This window comes from Phacochoerus africanus, chromosome 8 (genome assembly GCF_016906955.1).
Source record: "Phacochoerus africanus isolate WHEZ1 chromosome 8, ROS_Pafr_v1, whole genome shotgun sequence".
In the NCBI taxonomy this organism is placed as follows: domain Eukaryota; kingdom Metazoa; phylum Chordata; class Mammalia; order Artiodactyla; family Suidae; genus Phacochoerus; species Phacochoerus africanus.
In genome coordinates, this window is record NC_062551.1 from 3,741,393 (window position 1) to 3,761,473 (window position 20,081).

Consider the following 20,081-nt stretch of genomic DNA (forward strand, 5'->3'; position numbering starts at 1 on the left):
GGTGTAGGCCAGGGGCTACAGCTCTGATTTCACCCCCAGCCCAGGAACTTCCATGTGTCGCAGGAGCAGCCCTAAAAGGAAAAAAAAAAAAAAATCATGATAGACCTATGACAAGAAACAAGTCCCGACGTGAAACTGGGGCCATGGAATCCCCCCTAAGAGGCTCCAAATGGCACCAGCTACTCCGGTGCCCCTGGGACATGAAGAGGATGGAGGTGTGTTTCGTTTGTTCAGTCACATGTTCATGTGACCACCCAACGTCTGTGAGCACTGCGGCGTGCCAGGCGCTGCGCCAGGAGACAGGACAAACGAGTCCAGGTCTGCAGAAGCACGTGTCCCCACCGGAGAGCAGAGGTCAACGGACAGCATCGTGGTCCGTCCTCAGCGCCGTGAACGACTTCACAGCTCGGCTGGAGCCGTGGCCACTCCCCACACGCTCACAGCGCCAGCGGAGGCGGCTCGTTCACACTGAGATGCTACGGCCACCAGACTGCAGACTCGGTGCAGGAAGAGAAGGTAAGCGGTCTTGTGAACTGTGAGAGTGTTCTGGATGTACCGGACTTGATAAAATCTACGCTCAAAATGAACTGGGCCTGTTTACTTGTTCAGCGCGGCTGCTGGAAGCTGAAGCCTTTGCCCGTGGCTGGGCCTGCTCTCCTGCCCGAGACCTCCGCCACCAGCGTGTGGCCCCAGCCAACTCGCGTTCCCTGGCTCTGTGGTGGGAATGAACCCGGCCTGGCTGAGGCCGGCAGGGGCTCGGAGGCCAAGGGAAGGAGTCAGGATTTCACCCCAGGAGCCACAGGGGCGCACGGGAGGGTTTGCATCACACTGGTTTAGATTTTGCAAAGATGCAGCACTCTGGCTGGCGGGGTGCATGAGAGGGGACAGGCAAGCAGGCGAGACAGAGCAGGACTCCTGGGCGGGCAGAGTCTACCTCGAGGGAGTCCCGGGGTTTGGGCCACTCCAGGTGACTTGAGAGACGAGGTCTGAGGTGCTGCTTCTCACCCTTACAGGAGTCTGGCCCACGCCCCTTACAGTAAATGTCGATTCGGTACAAGACTGCTTGCCCCCACGAGAGCAGATAGAGGAGTTTTCTTAATTATCCGCATCGAGCCTCGAGATTCCAAGTGATGCCACTGCTTAAGGAAGTGCAGTGTGAGCCGCCCCCTCCTGGGAGGGAACTGGTGTCCTTTTTCCTGAGCACCCCCCCAACCTGTTAAAATCGGGGGAGAGCTCAGGTTTCCATTGCTGACCTCATTCAGCTCTTTGACTTCAAGGTACTTACCATGAACCGTGCATTTGCTTTTCTTCTCTCAGGAGGTTCCCCCACTTGGACGGGGGCCTATTTCTGCACCTGAACTTCCCAGGTTCACCCCCAAGGGCCTCGCGCAAGGGAGGCAGCTGAAGCGCAGCCAGCCAAACGCATCCACTCTGGCATTTTCCGTCCGCTCCGCTGCTTCTGCAGCCTCCTCTTCCTTTCCCCCGGCTCGTGGGTCCTTTCTGCCACTCGTGAGTCACCTGCTCTGAGTCATGCTGGCTGCGGTGCAGAGGCCAGGACAGGGCCCCAGAGTGCGCCTGGTCCAGGAGCCACTGTCCCCTAGAGGTCCTCTCTGCACCCGGGCGCAGGCTCACCTGAGTGGACTCCGTAGCGAGAAGGAAAATAACCCCCATCTCTCTCTTTTTCTCCCTCCAAATTGGCTGTTTCTATCAGCTTTTGCTGGCGCTCCCTCTGGTGGTGGCATGTGCCCTGGTCATGGGTTTGGGACCTCAAGAGGCAGGCAGACGTTTCTGTTATGAGCCCAGAAAGCCCTGGGGATGAGAGGTGCCGTCCTTCCCTGTCCCTCTGCTGTACGACACGGAGAGTCACCTGTGTGCCCCACAGGGCTCACGCTGCCTTCTGAGAGGGACGAGGACACCGCCAAACCGCACATGGAACCAGGCAAGACGAGACCTGTGGGAGCCTGGGAGACAGCCCCGGGCCGGATCGGCCTGGATCTGCGTGCCACCTCGGCCATCAAGCTGTGGCGGGAGGCCCATCGCCCTGCCTGCCTTCCGTGCCTCGGCTTTCCCGTCTGTGAAGTGGGGAGGCTAACTGTGGTGACCCCCTTCGGGCTCGTGGAAGGGTTAGTGACAGCCTTGACCGAGCACCCCGGAACCTGCCATAATAGCACCGGGACCCCCTGGGGTCGGAACACAAACCACCCCTCCCTCCGAGCTCGGTCATTGCCCCCTCGTCAGGGGGGCACCTGATCTGAAAACCACCCCAGAAACACGAGCTCTTTGCCCACCCTCTGGACTCAAAGCCCAGCGTTTTACCAGGTGAGACTCCCTTCTTCCAAGCACCTCCCTTCTAAATATAAAGCTCCTGGCAGAAGTGTCGTCATCAGCAACACCTTAGCCCCCGGGAACAACCAGCCCATCAGGTCCCCAGGGCAAGGGGCCCGCAAAGGCAGGAGGAAGGAAGAACAGCAAGCAGGGACGGACGCAGAGCCCGAGGGGGAGGTGGGGCTGGCACCTGGGATGTGAGAGGAGATCAGGGCTGTGGAAGGTGACACAGAAACTGGCAGCCAAGGCGCCACTGGGAAGGATCCTGGGAAGCTAGGGGCGGGTGGGAGAGGCAGAGGCAGGAACTACCTCTCGCTGGTCACCTTTCTTCATCATTTGAGTCCTGTACCATCTGCATCTATGTCCCAGTCAACGGAAAGTTAAATAAGGAGGGGACCCGGGGTCCGGGGTGGGACAGAGGCACCCAGAGGTAAAAGGGTCTCCGAAGGCAGAGGCGCAGCCAGGGCAGGAATTTTGCTGGCAGCCTGCCCTGCCCTCACCCCCCCGGCGCCCCCGCCCCAAAGCAGAGAACTCGCTACCAACTCCTGCACGGCTCGCGCTTGGAGCATCAACAGTGCTTTTGCAGGGTCGAAATCCGAGACGCTGAAACCCAGAATTCTCCAAGCCTCACCTCAAAGCCTGCAGAATCACCGGAAAAGCTCGACCAAGGACAAACACGACTTCTCTGCTGTTGCTGTCGCGGCCTCTGGTCAGAGCTGGTGTGTGGGTGTGACGCGGGCACACCGGGTTCAGCCGCACCTTTTATCTCACTGCGGACGTCAACGAGCCGGGCAGAGCGAAACGCCAAGGAAGGAAACCATCTCCCCAGGAACCCTGCAGAACCATCTCAGAAACCCCACACCCACCCTGGGCGGGAGCCCCAAGGAAGACCCGGCCATCGGCGGGTGGGGGAGGCCACGGGCCGTCACTGTCCTCACCTGGGACAGAGACCACCACCTACATTGCAGGTCGCAAGGATTATGGATTCATGGATGCTCTCGGTGCAAACGTCCAAACCCACGCCATCATCCCTGAAAGTAACCCAGCCTTCCTGCCGGCTTTCCCTTTCACATGTCACTGGATCTTGAAGTTAGGTCTCGCCCACTGAATTATGTCCCCTAAAAGGATACGCTGAAGTCCTAACCCCTGGAACCTGTGAACGGGAACTTATATGGAAACAGAGCCCTTGCAGATGTAATTAGTTAAAGTCAGTATGGAAGCGGGTGGGCCCCAAATCCAATGTGACTGATGTTCTTATAAAAAGAGAGACAGACAGACAGACCGGCACACACGCCCGTGCCCGCACCCGCGCCCACAGACGCGGAGAAGGCCATGAGACCAGAGGGGGAAGGGGCGCAGCTACAAAACAAGGACCGGCAAGGTTGGCTGGAAACTCCCAGAGGCTGAGAAAGAGGCACCAACAGGTTCTCCCTCCGAGCCCCCAAGAAGGAACCAACGCTGCTGACCCCTTGATTTTGGATGTCTGGCCTCCAGAACGGCAAGAGTAAAGAGGTGTTGTTTTAAGCCCCAGCCCACCCCCAGTTCACGGTACTCTGCTGCAGCGGCCCTGGAAAACGCCTACAGAAAGTCACGTGGTTTCACCGTCTGTCCAATTGCTTGAATTCTCTTGCCCAGGGGCCAGCTGCCTGTGGATGACTGTCCCTAGCAAAAGAAGACAAATTTAGTATCCGCCAGGGCAGCAAACCCACCCATCTTTGAAAAGGTCTGTCATAAAAACCATTCATTCGACAAATATTTACAGAGCACCTACTATATGCCAGGCACTGTTGACACAATGGGAAATGGGGAGCAGACAGTAAGAGCACTTTCGAGTAAGGCCATTTCTGATACTACCATGAAGAAAGCAAAACAGTGTCCTCTAAGTGAGAAGGCTGGGGACCAGGAAGGAATTATTTAGATCATGAGGGAAGGTCCTCCTAGGTATGTGATACTGGACCAGGGACCTGAATGAAAGGGAGGCAGCCAGAGGAAAATCTGGAGGAGGAGCAGCGGGTGCAAAGGCCCTGAGGCAGACATGCTCAAGGCACAGAACGGAGAGACTTGGGAGGGAGGGGGCGGTCATTGATGAACCTCCTTGTTTGGAAGGTCGGTCAGTGCTCGAAGACTACACCCGGATGACAGGTCTGCCTCTGGTCCCAAGACCAGAGACATCCCTGGGCAGAGACATGATTTGATTCACAGTTTTGAAAAGTTCCCTCCGGCATCATCAGGTTCTTCAAGCTGAAGACTTTCTGTGTTTAACTTTGGGATCTTGGGCCTCCAGAGAAGACGTCTGATAAATGACATTCCTGTACCTTCTGTAATCACGGCTCCCAAGATTCTTGGGCTCACCAGCTCGAATTCATTCCCCACCGCGGCAATTTCCAATGAACACATGTGAGTTTTTTTCTATGTCCTTCACGGAGTGTGATGCCCAGAAAAAGAACTCAGTATTCTCGGCACGGGGTAGACTGGAACTTCCACCCTTGTTGTTTCAGATCTATACATCCCCTGACACGCCCGAATGCCTTCGCATTTAGTTGTTATTATTTTTTTTTCTTTTTCTTTCTTGGATTTTTTTTTTTTTTAAAGGGCAGTACTCACTGCATATGCCAGAGATCCAATCGGAGCTACAGCTGCCGCCTATGCCACAGGCACAGCAACGTGGGATCCAGGCTGTGTCTGTGACCTACACTAGAGTTCACAGCAACCCCAGATCCTTAACCTACTGAGGGAAGCCAGGGATTGAACCTGTGTCCTCAGGGATGCTAGTCAGATTCGTTAACTGCTGAGCCACGACGGGAACTCCTTTAGCATTTAGTTCTGTTTGTAGCATTGACCTGCTGAAACACAGCTCAGATAACCTCCCCCAAGGTCCTTTTCTAGATCTAGATGCTCAGATCTAAAAAAATGCGGTTAAAGCTCAGTCTTCCCTATTGAGAACAGCTGTGCTCTGTTCTGTTTTGGGTTTTTTTTTTTTTTAAGGTGTCCCCATAACCCAGCCAGTGCCATGCATAAAAAACTGGATAAAATAAACACAAGTACTGGGTCAACTCCCCAGGTTTCACAACCACTGCACTTCTCCTCTGGGTGGAGGACAAGGAAAACAATGGTGGCAAGTTTCCCTAGAATTGCTTTGGTCTCTTGCATCACTCAGATAAAGACACCCCCCGCACATTAGGAAACACCCCCCAGCCCCGCCCGAGCGCTTGAGCAAAAGACACTCCCTGCAATCACACTTCCTACTAGGTTCTCAAAGACTTAGAAACAAATCTGAGTAGACGCAGACGCTCAAGCCCGGGCCGGGGGAAGTGGTGGAGGAGGCGCAATCTATGCCCAAGAGCGGAGCTGACTTCGTAAGTGGGGCCGGGGGTGGGAGAGAAGGCACGCTGGGAAAGCCCTGGGGCCCTGGGACGCGTGTGCCATCCGCCCGCCTCGTCCCCACATCCCACCCTGCAGAGCCGCCTTGGGCCAGGCAGCGGCTGTGGGACGGCTCGCCGTAACACGCTGCTTTGCGCCCTCGTCGTTAAGGGACCTCGGCCTCACTTTCCTCATCCGTGACGTGGGCGTGATAACACCGTCTGTCACTCCAAGTTTCTGGGGACGATCAATTAAGATTTTGCATGTGGAAGCAGACCCAATCTTTTGGGAGAGAACGTGGAGGAGGGGAAAGAACGTGTACGTGTGTAGGGCTGGGGCACCGTGCTGTATGGCAGAAACCGGCACGGCACGGTAAATCAACTCCACTTTAAAAAGAGCCTGTGTGTGTGAAAGCCCCTTGCAGATTACACTGGGTGTCAAAGTGAGGGGTTATCTTGGCAACAAGGACTCTGACTCCTCCCTGTGCCCGTCTTTATCGCTGCAGGTTGACGCCGCCTGACGTCTTCTCTTCCTAGGCTGCTTTTGATGCTTCCTTTAACCTAATCATCTTCTTTTTCGGGAAGAGAGAGACAGAGGTCAGCGCAGAATGACTCACCCCACCCTAAACCTTTCCTCACGACTGTCCTAAAAGAAGGGTCCCCAGAGCCTTTTGGGGTCACCGTGAAGCAAGTGACCTCCAAAGAAAAAAAAGCTGTTGTCATGAACAAAGAACCACACCTAATATCTGGATATTCTCCACTTTCTGGAAATCTGTAATTATTGAAGTTTTCTGATTTACTCAGGTCACTAAGTGGCTTTTCTTTTGGTTTTCGTAGTTGTATTTTTTTTTTTTTAACTAAAGTATAGTTGATTGACAATGCTGTGCCAATTTCTGTGGTACAGCATAGGGACCCAGTCATAAGTCTATGTACATACCCTTTCTTATATTATCTTCCATCATGTTCTAACCCAAGAGACTGGGTACAGCTCCCTGTGCTGTACAGCAAGACAGCATTGCTCATCCATTCTAGATGCAGAAGCTTGCAGGGGCTGCTTTTCATTGTCCTTAGCTGTTAGGTTCCCAAAGAATACAAAGTATCTTCACATTAACAGGCACACGCCATACAAAAGACAAACACTGCAAAACACAAAAACCGAAACAAAAAAACAAACCCCACAGGGGATGTATGTACTCCAGAACCAAAGGAGAGGCTAGAGAAAATCTGCTTACTGAGGTGCCAAAGCCCCAGCCCTGGGCCGTCTTCTGTCTTTAATGGAAAAAGAATCTCCTGAGGCAACTTTCTCCTCGTGAGCCCATCTCAAGCGCTTCCAACGCGTAAGCAGCCCTATTTCTGAACAAAGTGGAAATAAAGACAAACCACAGCCCCGGGAGAGAGGAAACAATGGGAGAACACACTTCCAAGTGGAACCGTGAGAAGATGCGAAGAAGGGCTCACGGGTGATACCAGGGATTTTTTTTTCCTTTGCTTAATTCCGTGGTAGGCACCTTGGCCACCCTGATTTAGGTGTAGGGAGGGGGCGCCTCTAACCAAATGAACCTGAAGCCCTGAGTATTAGGGGACAATTGTCTGCATGGGGGCCTGGCTACTGCAGCTTGGTCCCTGACAGCTGTCACCTTGCCTCTAACGTTCACTGGCCCAAGAGCCTCTGAGCCTCCACGTCAGGGCGGCTCACCTGTGCCAGCTCACAGGCAAGTTCCTGCTCAGTCGGCTGGCTGGCACCTTGGCCTCGCGCTCAATCAGAGTTAGAGGAGCTGGCTGTGCCCAGGGCCGAGTCTTCCTCCTCCTCCCAAATCCAGTCAACATGCAGCCCAGGGAAGCACAGACCCCCCGAGCGAGAGGAAACTGCACTGGCTCCAGGAAGACCACATCCTGTGCTTTCCAAGACCCGGGAGGCTGGTCCAGGCCAGCCTGAACCAGCTGTCCTGAACGGTCTCTGACACTGCGTGCCTACCGCCGTTCCCTCTGCAAAGCTCCTCTTGGCTTCCTGATCGTGGGGAGGAGGGGCCCTGGGAAGGCAGAGCCCTTTCTCCCGTGTCCCCACACCTCCTGGGGCTGCCACCCCAGGAGCAGAGAGGCAGCGAACTTAAAATCCAACACACAGCACAACTTGGCAAAGGTCTTTCGAACCGGGTCCCAGGCACCCTCTCCCCAGCATGCCCTTCCACGAGTCGGGGGCTTCTCCTCCCCCCCAAATTGAAGAACCGCCTCCATCCCAAAGCCACTTGGCGACACCATCAGCCACCGGGGAGTGAGGACACCTTGTCCAGCCCCCCCTCCAGGTACTGCACTGCTGCCCACACGTGGGCTCCTGCCCCCACCCCATCTCCTCACCCTCAGCACGCGCCGACCCTGCAGGAACCTCCAGGCCCCCGACCCCCTCCCCATGGCCCATCACCCGCCGGTGCCCGGGCGCTCCGGCGGAGCCCTCCGGAGAGCCCCCGCGCCGTCCAGGGAACCTGGCACGCCCTCCCCTCACGGGCGCCGGCGGGGCCCCTCTCACCGCGGCGAGGGCCGGCAGGACGGACCGGGGAGCCGGCGGGCGCCGTCTGACTCGGCGGAGCAGCGGCTGCGCCGGCCTGAGTCGGGTCCTTCTGAGGCGCCGGCCCGCGCGAGCTGTCCGTCAACCGGCCGTGCCCGCCCCCGGCCCGGTCTGCGCAGGCGCGGGGCGGCCCGCGAGCGGCGTCACGTGTCTGCGCGGCTGGTGCGGGGCCCCTTGAGCGCCCGAGGGGCTCCTCGCCCGTCGGGATGGCGCCGGGCTGGGGTTGCGTCTCCACGTCCGCCTGGTCCCCCGCCCCCTGGGAGCACTTTCGGGGCCTTCCCGTGGGTCCCCGTGACCCAGGGTCCCGAGAACTCCGTTTCCCTGATCTCAAAACTAGGGTGTTCTCCCGGGCCGAGAAGAGCTGGGTAAAAGCAGGCCATTCTTGGAGCAAATGAGTGGGTGATGTGGGGGGCGGTGGGGTGGGGGGAGCCCCGGCCGGGATCCAGGAAATAGAGCCTGATGCTGGTTGCTTCCCCGCTCTGGTGGCCGCACCTTTAATACAAGGACGCCGTTCGCCACTTCCTGCTCGCCTGTTTGAGAGTTTTAGGGTGAAGTCTTTTTGTGTGTGTTTTTGGGTTTTTTTGGGGTTTTTGCCATTTTCTTGGGCCGTTCCCATGGCATATGGAGATTCCCAGATTAGGGATCGAATCGGAGGTGTAACCACCGGCCTACGTCAGAGCCACAGCAACGCGGGATCCGAGCCTCATCTGCAGCCTACACCACAGCTCACGGCAACACCAGATCTTTAACCCACTGAGCAAGGCCAGGGATCGAACCCGCAACCTCATGGTTCCTAGTTGGATTCGTTAACCACTGAGCCACGACAGGAACTTCAGGGTGAAGTTTTGACAGGAACAGACATACTAGTGAAACAGGTCAGGTAAGGGTGCATGAAGGAGAAGGGCAATTTGGGGCCGATTCATTTTTTTGAAGGGGGGCATCTTAAAAGCTGATAGGTTCCACCTCCCTCTTCAAAACTTCTAGGCCAATCAGCATCTTTTGACCAGATAGAATAAATACAGTTTTCAGGCTACCGGTTTGGGTTTCTTCGGCAACTCTTCAAATAAAACAAACAAACCCACAAAAGTTAAAAAAAAAAAAAAAAAAAAGGAAGCCTTTTCAGTTCTAGAGCAAGTACAGAAACATAAACTGACACATACACTCCCAGGAATTTTGAGGTTATGGCAAACTGGGTTTCAGCACCTAGCAAAATAGAGGGCTGATTTTGCAGTGCGCTGAAACCTCGGCATTCTCTGAAGACATTTCCAGAGCTACGCTACAGAGGTATAGTGCTCCTTTGGGGGGTTGCCTATACAAAATAATAAAGCTCTACCTTTAAATAAAGAAAGGCCCTCAGCAACAACAAGAACTACAACAACAAAAGACAAAAATAAATAAATTAAAAAAAAAAAAAGGAGTTCCCGTCATGGCGCAGTGGTTAACGAATCTGACTGGGAACCATGAGGTTGTGGGTTCGGTCCCTGGCCTTGCTCAGTGGGTTAACGATCCGGCGTTGCCGTGAGCTGTGGTGTAGGTCACAGACGCGGCTCGGATCCCGTGTTGCTGTGGCTCTGGCGTAGGCCGGTGGCTACAGCTCCGATTCGACCCCTAGCCTGGGAACCTCCATATGCCGCAGGAGCGGCCCAAGAAATAGCAACAGCAACAACAACAACTACAACAACAAAAGACAAAAATAAATTAAAAAAAAAAAGAAAGAAGAGAAAGAAAGGCCCTGCTATCTGAACCAGGGCGGATTGTCCATCTTAGAAAACTGAGTTCTTTGAAGTCCTCGGAGTTATGCATGAGGAACTTGAGTTCTGCCCCTTCGGGGAAACGATGACATCTGGATTGATGGTCACATGTCTTTCCTGTGCCTCAAGTGTGAAGCTGCTGGTTCCTGGCAAGATGGCCTACTGAATTTAGGACTTGCTTGGAAAAGCTAAGGGACCAAGATGAAGGAAATAGCCGAGAGGTACAGTTCCCCAAGAGTCACGAGGCTTCTAGTGCCACAGCTGCTTCGGGTCTATTCCAGATTTGCTGGACCAACTTGGTGTAGCCACCGCATATAAGTAACTGGATCTCTGGGTGTTTCGAGCTTGGTGTGAACTCAGGGAGACAGGACTGTAAAGCATTCCTTCCCTTGTGCGGGCACTACAGCTGGGTGGGCCTGCCATTGGTCCCTATGAGGCTCTGCCCTGCACGCATCCAAATACAAGCCCATCGGGAAGACTCTTTGGGGAGTTCCTGTTGTAGCTCAACGGAAACAAATCCGACTTGGAACCATGAGGTTGCGGGTTCGATCTCTGGCCTTGATTGGCGGGTGAAGGATCTGGCATTGCTGTGACCTGTGGTGTAGGTCGCAGACGCAGCTTGGATCCAGCATTGCTATGACTGGTGTAGGCCGGTGGTGGCAGCTACAGCTCTGATCAGACCCCTAGCCTGGGAACCTCCATGTGCCGTGAGTGCAGCCCGAAAAAGCAAAGCAAAAAAAAAAAAAAAAAAGTCTTTTTGGGAACAGAGGGGGATTGCATCTGCAGCTGGAGGAAGTCCTCCCTTGATTCAGTGAGTGAACCTGGCACCAGCCATGGACTCTTGCAGCCTTCATGTGGCTCTCGTGATACCAACTATTCAGAAAAATTGGAAAAGGGTGTGATTCCATTTAGGGAAATATTTCTCCTCAAAGAGTCCTGTGGACCTGTCTCTGCACACCTCATACAAGATCTTCTGAACTTGCCAGAGAGTTGGAGAGAGGCAGATGTCAAGGCCGTTTTACTTTATTTTTCAATTTATTTCTTTCGGCTGCACCCACAGCATACAGAAATTCTGGGACCAGGGATGGAACCTGTGCCACATTAGTGACAACGCCAGGTTCTTAACCCGCTGAGCCACCAGGGAACTCAGACATGGCCATTTTTTAAAAGGGCAAGAAAAGTTGCCTTGTGGCATAGCGGGTTCAGGATCTGGCATTGTCACTGCAGTGGCTCAGGTTGCTGCTGTGGCACAGGTTCAATACCTGGCTTGGGAACTTCTGCATGCTGCAGGTGGGGCCCCCAAAAAGTTTTTTTTAAATAAAAAAAAATATAAAGAGGAAGAAAGTTCTGCAAACCACAGACCCGTGAGCTTGATGTTGGGCCTGGGAAACATTCAGGACAGATGACTCAGGAAAAACGCTGGTAACCCTCACAAGAGGAGCAGCAATGGTGAAGCCTTGCTGGGTTAACCATGTTTCTGCTATAAAATCTACAGGCTGGATAAGGAAATACGGAAGAAAGAGTATATTTGGACCTGGGAGGTGTGTTGACCAGAGATCTATCAGTTACAAGTGACAGAAGTCAAACCAAACTGGTGTTTCAAAAAAGGGAATGTAGAAGTTCCCGTCATGGCTCAGTAGTTCACGAACCCAACTAGGATCCGTGAGGATGCAGGTTCGATCCTTGGCCTCCCTCAGTGGGTTAAGGATTCAGCACTGCCATGAGCTGTGGCATAGGTCTGTACTGTAGGCCGCCAGCGGCTGCTCCAATTTGACCCCTAGCCTGGGAACCTCCATATGCCGCGAGTGCAGCCCTAAAAAGAAAAAAAAGGGGGGGAATATAGTAGCTTATGTAACTGGAAAGTTCTGGGGTTGGCCCAGCAGGGTCCAGAAGCACAAATGAGGTCATGAGAATTTGGTCTCTCTGCCCTACTTGACTGTGTCCCTCTGAGCTGGGCTTCATTCACAGATCAGGTCCTTTTTATAGCCTGGTCTTCAGCAGCAGCAAGCTTATGTCCTCTCAACCTAGCAGCCCCGGTGGAAAAAAAGGATTTTCTCCTTCGATATTTCCAGCAAACGTGTCAGGATTTGGTCCGCATGCACTAGCCTCACTCATGGGCTCAGGCCCTTGAACCACCTCTGAGGCTAGGTTGTTGGGATTGGCGCATCTGGACAGAAGGCAGGAATAGCCCCACCTAACTACCTGGGTAGAGAGGACAGGAGGGGTGGGTCCCCACAGGAAACAGAGGTGCCCTTGCCAGGAGAAGCGGGGACAGATTCTGGGCAGGCAAGGGAAAGCAACACATATCTGGAATAAAACATTCACCGAGAGAGTCTGTGATACTGAATAAAGGGCGTGAGGAAAAGGTGGGAGAAGTACTATATTTATTTGATGGCTGAATCAATACGCAAAATACTTTGATTAGAAGATCAACAACAACAAAAAAAACTATTATATGAGATAAAGCAGGTGGTGGGGCTTGGCGTCAGGTCTGTTTCTGGTTGTCCACCACGTCCCTTTTCCCTGGCCCCTTTGTAACATATTACTGCAGACGCAGTGGCTTCAAACAATACAAGTTTATTGCCTTACAGTTCAGGAGGCCAGTTCCTAAAACTGAGCTGTCAGCAGGGCTGGTTCCTCCCGGAGCCTCTGGAAGGTTTCCTGGCCTTTTCCAGCTTCTGGAGGCTGCCTGCCTTCTTCGGCTTGGGGCCCCTCCTTCCATTTTCGAGGCAGAGTCCGTTAAAGGATTCCATTAAATGCCTTGAATCTGGAAGGGTTCTCAGCTTTCCTTTGTCCTCCGGGACCCTGGTATTGAGAGTAGAGGCTGCGCGCTGTGTGAACGCCTCTCAGGGTACATTGTTCTGACTGCCCCTACACGGAGTCAGGGAACACATTTTTGGCAGCAGTGCTGCATAAATGAGGTGTGTCCTCAGGACATCCTACGAACATCAGTTTGTCTCATTATTGCTGATGTTTGGTGTTTGACCCAAGATTGAAATGGTAATGGATTTCTCCATCGGAAAGGCTTTTGTTGGTTTTGTTTTGTTTTGTTTTGTTTTTTCCCCAGGGCCGTGGCATAAGGAGGTTCCCAGGTTAGGGGTTGAATCACAGTTGCAGCTGCCCACCTACACCACAGCTACAGCAACACGGGATCCGAGCCAAGTCTGCGACCTACACCGCAGCTCACAGGAATGCCTCATCCTTAACTCAGTGAGCAAGGCCAGGGATAGAACCCACATCCTCATGGATGCTAGTCAGGTTCGTTACCATGGAGCCATGACTGGGAACTCCTGGTTTTTTTTGGCCTTACCCGCAGCATGCTGAAGTTCCTGGGCCAGGGATCAAACCTGAGCCACAGCAGCGACCCAAGCTGCTGCAGTGACAACACTGGATCCGTAACTAGCTGCGGGACAAGAGAACTTGCTAAACATATTTTATTCTCCCTTTGTAAGTAATTAGCAGGGAATCTGTGGGGAAGAAGCTTCGAGACTACTTAGATATCTAAATGTACTACTTCTATTTTCCCGTGAACTTTCCCCCAGCGGCTCACCATCCATCAAGGGCGATGCTCTGGTGGTTGCAGAATGTCAGCTGCTGCCATGTGATTCTTCCATCAACATTCATTAGTGGACATGACCCTGCATTTGTCCTTGCCCTTTGCCGGTCTCTTTGCCAATGAGCAGCCGGAGTGAACTTTACAAACCACAAATGTGATCAAACCCTCCAGTGGCCGCCACGGCCCTCAGATTTGGCCAGAATCCCTCCTTGGTTGTTAAGAACCGGCCCCTCCCGAGCTCTGCAGCCAGGTCCCAAGCCGCATCCCCGCGCCGTGCTCTCTGCACAGGGCTCCTCGCAGAAACTCCACCAGTCCCTGCTGCTCTCCAGCCAGCGCCTCCACACCTAGCTCTGCTTCGAGCTCTTCCTCCACTCCCGCCCGCCTTTCCTTTCCTCACCAAATACCCACGTGTCCTTCCCAAAGTCACATCGTAGAGGAAGCCCTCCCCTGCGACCCCAGGCCAGGTCGATGCCCAGGTGCCCTGGCTCCCTGTTTACGTCTTTTCCTCGACGGGAGCACAGCAGTCGTCCTTGTAAGTTGACTGTATTCTTATTTACCTGTTTGATGAGTCTCTGCGCTCCCTGACAGGCGGGGACTTTGGTTTTGCTTTGTTGGGTCAGCAGCACCTAAGGGGGTGCCAAGGCGAGAGGCCATCATTAAATACTTGTTGAGTGAACCACTATAGGTCTAAGCTAAGGATCTGAAGGCTGGGGTGGAAGAAAGACAAGGGCTGGGTTTTTGGAGCCAGAGCACAGAGGGGCAGGGACTTGCTGCCAGGAAGCATGGTGCAGCAGCAGCAGCAGCAAGCAGAGCACTCACGTGGCACCTGAGCCCTGGGGACCTGGTGTAGCGGACTGGGGTGTGAGGGACGCCTCTGGCTCCTCAGAGGGTGACAATGTTACGGTATCCAGAGCAGGAGAGCCAGACAGGAAAGCTGCGCTCTGCCTCGCTGGGGAGGTCACTCAACGCGGAGCCTGACTTCTCAGCCATACCAAATGGGATGGTGCCCATTTCACAGGGACCTGAGGGCAAAGTGTGTCTATGAGGCAGCGAGGCTCCCCTGCTAGGGCGGGACCTTGAGCACAGCACTTAAGGCTATTGGGCCCGTTTCGTCTGAGAAAAGGGCCAACCGTAGCTTGTTCATCTGTTGGATGCGCAGCCATGGAGTGCCTACGTCCTGGCAGTGAGTGAGACCCCCAGATTCCTGCCTTTCCTGAGGCTCGAGTGGCATGGCGGGGTGTGTGTGGGGGGGAGAAATAAGAGAAAGACAGGGGCTGCTAGTGACTTGTGACAAGGGGCAAAGCAGGAGAGGGACGTGACACATTGCAGGAATGGCAGTGGGTGGAATTTCAGATAGGGCGCCAGGAAGGTGCGCCCCGAGAAGCTGGCTGTCCAAGGGGCGCAGAGCCCTGGGCTGGGCGCTCAGTTTGGGTTGCATCGTATCTGCCAGCCACACACCTCCCCCGCCGGGCACAGGCCCAGCAGGCTCAGCCCACAGCAGGAGGGAGGGGGCGCAGGGAAGAGGAATCGGGAATGCATCACACCATGTGGGGGGGTTAGACTTCGTGTGCCTTGTCAGACACTGGGGGCTGTGGAGTCTCAGCCTCCTGGCTCCCCTGATCCCGCTGATGCGCTCAGCACCACAAACTCGATGGAAAAAAATTAGAAAGCAGCCAAACTTCCTTCTGAAGAAATTTCTGATTTTCTACTGTACAACCCTTGGAAGTCTCTCCTCCGCAAATCATACAGGTACAAGGTTGGGGATGTGTTCTTACCAAGAGAACATCCGTACAACCAGCACCCAGATCAAGAAATAGGGTATTACTAGGATTCTACCATCCCACTCAGCGGTAACCACTGTCCTGCCCTTTCTTCCCATTCTGAAGATCAATTTTGCTCGATTTGGAGCTTTTTATTAATAAAATCTTATATTGGAGTCCCCATGTGGCGCAGTGGAAACAAATCCAACTAGGAACCATAAGATTTCGGGTTCGATCCCTGACCTCGCTCAGTGGGTCAAGGATCGTGTCAGTAGGTCACAGACACGGCTTGGATCTGGCGCGGCTGTGGCATAGGCTGGTGGCTACAGCTCCGATCAGACCCCTAGCCTGGGAACCTCCATAGACTGTGGGTGTGGCCCTAAAAAGCCAAAAAATAAAATGAAATCGTATAGGGTGTAGTCTTCGGGAGAGATTTTTCTGTATCGTTGTATGTGGTGTCCCTTAGTATTTCATGGCAAAGGTATGCCACTATCCGTTCATTCTAGCCCGACGCTAGAAACAAGCCAGATGTCCAGGAACAAGGCGGTACCGTGTCCTGTGGGAACATTCTAGCACAGGTCTTTTGGTCCATCTTCAGCAGACACTCCTAGTGGTTGTCCCGGTGGTTTAACCATCACCCTCCCGCCCCCAGCAGTGAGGTGGATGCAAGTCCTGGTTACTTCCTACACTTGCCACGCGGGGTGTCGTCTCACACGGGCCATTCTGGTAGGTGTGTCACCAGTATTTCATTGTGGCTTAAGCCGGCGTTTCCCTGATGGCTAATGCGAAGCAGCACTTTTTCATGTTTTGGCTCTTCCTTGTGAAATAGCTGTTCAAAGGGTCTGCAAATTGTTCCACTGGGCTGTCTCTTTTACTTTTAGTGGTAAAGTATTTAAAAATGGATACGTGGATGAAACATCTGACAAGTTACAGACCGATTCCTTGCATAGTTCGCCAGGGATATCCTGTGTCCACAGAAACATCCATATCCCTCAAATCGTCTTTTCTACACAAATACAGTTCACACAATAGTCTTAATATCCCTTGAAGGCCACCGTACCCACAGGGTTCCCTCTGTAAGAGGCACATACTTTATGACTCTACCGATGACACACAGGGCGATGTGGCTGCTTCAACAAAAATACCGCTGTGAACGTGGGCGAGTCCACCTGCGGGGTGAATCCCTGAATGGGATGCTGGGTCACGGGGTGCGTCCACTTACATTTCTGGGGCTCCTACTGCTGCCGTGCTCGGCAAAGAGCTGAAATGGCAATGGCGCCACCTTGGTCTGCCTTGCCAACCCAGAGACTCACCAGACTTTTCTTTGCCAACCCACTAGGTGAAACATGGGATCTCTGTCCTTTAAATTTGCATTCATTCCTTTTACTTTCAATGACGCTGAGCATCTTTTCACGTGGTTGAATGGAGGCTCCGCTTTATTTATTTATTTTGGCGGCACCTGAGGCATGGACAGGTCCCAGCCCAGGGATCAAAGCTGCGCCACAGCAGAGACCTGAGCCGCAACAGCGACAATGCTGGACCCTTAATTTGCTGTGCCGCAAGAGATCTCTGAAGCTCCCCCTAAAAAAACAAACCAAAAAACCATTTCCTAGGATGTATGGCTGGCTGGAAACTAGCTCCTGATGGGTAATCAGAATTAACCCTGGAGATGGGATATTTCCCATCCTTGCAAGGGCCTCCAGTGTCAGGAGGCTTTTGGCTCCATGGAGCTTAGTGAAATCAAGGAGGCAAAAACTGTGTTGAACCAGTCTTCAAACAGGAAGAAACCTTAGAAATCAAGTGTAATCTTGTATTTTAGCGATTAAAAAAAAAGCTGAGGCTTGGAGAGGGGAAATGACTTGTAGAGACCACACGTCAACTCTGTTGAGAAAGACATGAAAATCCTTGATAAGAGGTTTTTTGTTTTTTTTTTGGCGGGGAGGGAGGGGAGCCGCATCTGCTGCATAGGGAAGCTCCCAGGCCAGGGGTCAAATCTGAGCCACAGCTGCAACCCTAGGCCGCAGATGAAGCAACGCTGGATCTTTAACCCACTGTGCCACAGTGGGAACTCCCCATTAAATATTTTAATGAATGATTTTATTGTACTATTTCCTTTAGCAAGGGTGCAAATTTAAAGTTATAATAAACAAAACTATGCTAGTAACTACAGCACGCAGATAGCACAAACGAGTGTGGAGACAGAGGAGAATTATATGGCACAGATACCTCTACTCTTCATTTTTGTGTGAAATACTTTGAAATGAGTCAAGATTATTGGGTGTCCTCAATGCAGAAAGAGGCGTTGTCTTGCACGCCCTTGGGTTATCCGGTTCTCCGGATTTTTTTTTTTTTCTTTGCTTCATCCTCTTTCTATTGTAGCTTTTGGAGAATTGATAGCAATGCAAGTGATTCTGTTACCAAGGCTGTTGCCCCAGAATCATATCCCTGCCCCTCCCTTGAATGGGAACCAATGACTCTCATCTAAGTTTCAGGAGGAGGCTGCAAACAGAAGAAAAAAAAAAAAAAAGAATTGGTTAGAGCCAACTAGGCCCAAGATGGTGGAAGGTTTTGACTTCCAGTAAACCTTGAGCCTCATCATAAGCTCAGTGTACTATATTAGCATTCTAAGTGACACACCCACCAGCGCCACAAGTGAAGGTGGCCAAGTGAAGGTGGCCGTGACAAAACCCGGAAAAGCCATGTAACCACTAAAAAGAAGTGCTGCATCAGTTCCAGGTCCTAACGGGGCCAGTTCCCCAGTAAGTCAGGAACAGTCCCCCACTTTTCACCTCCACTGTAATTTGAATCGCATCAAGAAGCTGATTGTGGGGGTTAAGTGGTTAACGAATCCAACTAGGAACCATGAGGTCGCAGGTTTGATCCCTGGCCTTGCTCAGTGGGTTAAGGATCTGGCGTTGCCATGAGCTGTGGTGTGGGTCGCAGATGCGGCTCGGATCCTGTGTTGCTGTGGCTCTGGCGTAGGCCAGTAGCTACAGCTCTGATTGGACCCCTAGCCTGGGAACCTCCATATGCCTTGGGAGCGGCCCTAGAAAAGGCAAAAAGACCAAAAAAAAAAGAAGCTGATTGTGAACTAAGTTCCAGTTTCTCCCTTCTTTGGCCACTGAACGGAGCTTGTGCTATCCCAGCCTCAGCACCGGTCTGTCTCATTATTGTCTTGCACGAATCTGATCACAAGTCTTTGGCTCTGACCCTGGTGTGGGACCAGTTTCTTGCCCACCAATGCCAGACATATAAACGAATCTCATCTGCTGCAAGTTCATTTGAGTCCCCACTGCAGAAGAAGCCAGTTCTGCCCCTGGAGTTCATTTCAGGAGTTCACTGTAGCCTTCCTGACACCCTACACATCTGCCTGCCTTTTGGATTCATCTTTAAACCACTTGTATTATCTTCCATATGCTTCTGAAGAATTCATGAGTTAAATTAAATCTTTAACATGTGTTTATATTTGTGTGAGAGTCACAGAGTGTTAATTTAACCTTTTTTTTTTTTTTTTGGCCAGGTCTGCAGCAAGCAGAAGTTCCCAGGACAGGGACTGAGCCCGAGCCACAGCATGGACAATGCCAGATCCTTAACCCACTGAGCCAGGCCAGGGATGGAGCCTGCATCCTCACAGAAACAATGTGGGGTCTTTAACTTGCTGAGCCACAACAGGAGCTCCTTGTTAAACTTTTTTTTAAGATACTCTTTTAACGTTGCTCAGAGCAAGAGTATCTTAAGCACAGCAGCCACTTGTAGTCTTGATGTTGTCCTTTCTTGCAATCTATATAAAAAGGACTGACCACGAATGGGAGGCCTACCTCTTTTCTTCCTTGTGGAAAGAAATATATCAGGAGATGGGGGGCTCAACAAGAGATGTCTGAATGCCAACTACCATTTTGAATACGAAATACAGTAACAAAATTTTATCCTTTTAAAGTTGGAGTTTTGATGATGAATGCACCCTTTACTTCCAAAGTTTAGCTGGATTAGCATTTCTGGGAGCAAGGACGGTAACTAGTGAGAAGGTGGCTCGCCCACAGTGAGAGGCTGATGGATTCCCCCTGCTGTAATTACCGCTCTCATCAATCTAACAAGTCAGCCAGCACTTGTTTAACAACGATCGCTAACTGAGCGCCTACTTCCCAGCCCTGCGGAAATTGTTCCAAATATTACAGGAAACATGCCCCCGCCCCCCCCAAACCAACCACGTTTTCACCTTCGAAAACCTTAGGACTCAGCATCTGCAAGGAGTCGCTGGGATGCTGGTTTCCAGGTCCCAGGGAGAAACCACAGGTTCAGCGAATCAGAAATCAGGCCTCCAATGGCGCTGTCCCCTCTCCCCACGTGCTTTCTGGCTCGGTCGTTTCACTGCCACTCCCGCTCCTTCATCAACCCCCGTTCCGAGTTCTCATCCCCGCACACCGCACAGGCCACACCAAAAGCTGGCTCAGGGACGCCGCTGCGGGCGCCGGACCGCCGGGCAAGAATTCCGCCCCGAGCAGGAACGCCTAACCACGGGGCTTGGACCTTGCGGCAGCCCGTAGCCGTCAGGCTGTCTCTTCCGGGCCTCGGTTTGCATGGATCCCTTTACTTTCGCGACGGGAGCTTGCGACTAAGAGCCGCCTTTCCCTGGAAACTGTCAGTCTTTAAGACCTTCGGTCCCACAGGGATCCAGGCCGCCCAGTCCCCGGAAACCGCCCCGAGCACCCCGCTCCGCGGGCACGGCGCGGCCGGAACTGCGCAAGCGCGGCGCCGCCGACCTCGCCG

At 52.9% G+C, this 20,081-nt stretch overlaps 1 protein-coding gene and 2 long non-coding RNA genes across 5 annotated transcripts in view; 1 reads left to right on the plus strand and 2 right to left on the minus strand.

The window, feature by feature from the left end:
* KIAA0513 (KIAA0513 ortholog) overlaps positions 1–8,343 on the minus strand; it is a 50,103-nt gene extending 41,760 nt beyond the window's left edge. For both annotated transcript variants that reach the window (XM_047794300.1, XM_047794297.1), the window contains exon 1: positions 8,209–8,343. The gene's annotated coding sequence lies outside the window, so the exon portion shown is untranslated. The remainder of the gene's footprint in view (positions 1–8,208) is intronic.
* On the plus strand, positions 5,527–6,492 carry LOC125134684 (uncharacterized). Its single transcript, XR_007136707.1, has 2 exons — positions 5,527–5,681; positions 6,191–6,492. It is a non-coding gene; the product is annotated as an uncharacterized LOC125134684 (long non-coding RNA).
* Positions 8,344–13,346: 5,003 nt separating the features above from the next.
* On the minus strand, positions 13,347–20,044 carry LOC125134582 (uncharacterized). 2 transcript variants are annotated; one of them, XR_007136692.1, is made up of 3 exons: positions 19,531–20,044; positions 17,541–17,813; positions 13,347–14,180 (listed from the first exon to the last, which is right to left on the minus strand). It is a non-coding gene; the product is annotated as an uncharacterized LOC125134582 (long non-coding RNA). The 2 variants fall into 2 exon arrangements; XR_007136691.1 differs by lacking the exon at positions 13,347–14,180 and having other exon boundaries at positions 17,522–17,813.
* Positions 20,045–20,081: the final 37 nt, after the last annotated feature.